Raw genomic sequence first — 2123 nt, forward strand, 5'->3', positions numbered from 1 at the left:
CACATGCTGATTTCCTTACTTACAGATGATGGGGAGAGTATGGAGAGGGGAGAGGCAGAGCAGAAGGAATGGGGTAAAGCAAGAAGATGAGAAAGGAATAGGAGAGATCCTGGAGTCTTGAGTTCAAACTGTGATTACCTGCAGTGTTCTGTTGAGCTATGGCATTCGGAATGTCAGCCATGAGGACAAGTGATGTTCTGAAAACTGGAGCAAGCTTTTGAAGTCCTGGGGACCTGAAGAAGAGTCATGCTGGATCAGAAGATCTCCAGCATGTGGCCTGCTGGATGGATACATTTACGGAGCCCATCAGCAGGGTGCAAAGGTAACAGCCCACTGCTGTCATTATTCCTCACCAGTTGTGATTCAGAGGCAGGCTGCCTCCATTTTCTGAGCCACTGACAAATCCCTGTCTTTCCAAATGCAAGGTGGTTCTTTTAAAATGAGATTCAGCGTGAGTGAGAAGATTAAAGATTTTATTCTAAACAGCAAGCATTATATACATTACCAAGCAAGCACTTCGATCTGCCACTTGGAAGCTCTCAAAAAGTGGCGAAGCGACTTCCCCAGGTAGCCTTAGGTTTGCACGGCCCTGCAATCGATCAGTCCGTGCATGAGCTTCTCAGAAACTATTCCCAACACCATCTGATTTATAGATAGATAGCCTGTTAACCTACATAGCTTGCTCGACTGGCTACATGCAGATTATTCATTAGCCACCTCTCCCAGTGCCCCACTGTGTGTCTAACATCAAAGAAGGTGAAGGTACCCAGCGCTATCACTTCCTTCCACAGATTAGGGCATTAAAGGCTCCTAACAAGAGATAGAGGGATGCGGGTGGCGCTGTGGGTTAAATCACAGAGCCTAGGACTTGCCGATCAGAAGGTCGGCGGTTCGAATCCCCACGATGGGGTGAGATCCCATTGCTCGGTCCCTGCTCCTGCCCACCTAGCAGTTCGAAAGCACGTCAAAGTGCAAATAGATAAATAGGTACCGCTCTGGCGGGAAGGTAAACGGCATTTCCGTGCGCTGCTCTGGTTCGCCAGAAGCGGCTTAGTCATACTGGCCACATGACCTGGAAGCTGTACGCCGGCTCCCTCGGCCAATAAAGCGAGATGAGCGCCGCAACCCCAGAGTCGGTCACGACTGGACCTAATGGTCAGGGGTCCCTTTACCTTTACCTTTTTAACAAGAGATAGAGAGGGGAAAGCAAACAGAGGCAGGAAGTGTAACCAAGTTAGATCACTAACTCCTTGAAATACAAATATCTTCCGGATAGATTGCCCATACAATACCCATTAGAAGCAACCATACAGGCAGTGAACACTCCAAAACTTTAGCTATGCTTCCCTGATGCAGATATCCTTGGTTTCTCTACTCAAAGCCAATGGATGCCTGGGGCAAATAGGGTGGTAGTCAACTTAGTTTTAATCAGAGTAGAAATTAATGAGAATGACTAAGATGGATCCATTAATGTCAATGGGTCTACTCTATGCAAAACCTGGTTGACCTATAACCCATTGTTATAGCTGCTTGCCATACTGAGCTAGGGAGTTGCAGCAGTGGGAACTTTACTGTGCCCACATGCAGCTCTAGTTGTCTTTTCTAGATTACAATCAATGGATGGGCAGTGTAGTCAGGCACATGTACAATGTTTGGGTGGATGGGGTGCATTTGGAAAGACAGTTTACAAGCCTTAGCAAAGCTGGACCCTGAACTTCTCAATATATGTAGGGTCGCTTCTGCCTAAGCATTTGCAGCTGATGAGCTGGATGCTTAGGTTCCCCCAACCCCTGCAGGCTATTTTGGATAAGTGGAACCAGCCAGCCACCTATCAGTCACCTGATGCCAGGTGACAGGTTTTCGTTTGCCCAGGTGGTTTGAAACCAAACCATGCAGGCAAAGGCACAGAGCTTTGCAAGTGCTCGTGATCAGCTGGTTGGCAGTACCTGCAGACCCCACTTTGGGTCAGGAAGCTGGGTCTTCACCTGCCCTATCAAGGGGGGGGCAGAGCAAAAACTGATGCAAGGCAGGAGAGGAGCTGTCCACATGGTGGCAATGTGATGTAGACCAGACAGTAGCACACTAATCTCAACGCCCCTGCTAGTTAGTCAGGGATCTATACG

Source organism: Podarcis filfolensis (assembly GCF_964270895.1).
Source record: "Podarcis filfolensis genome assembly, chromosome: 8".
NCBI lineage: Eukaryota > Metazoa > Chordata > Lepidosauria > Squamata > Lacertidae > Podarcis > Podarcis filfolensis.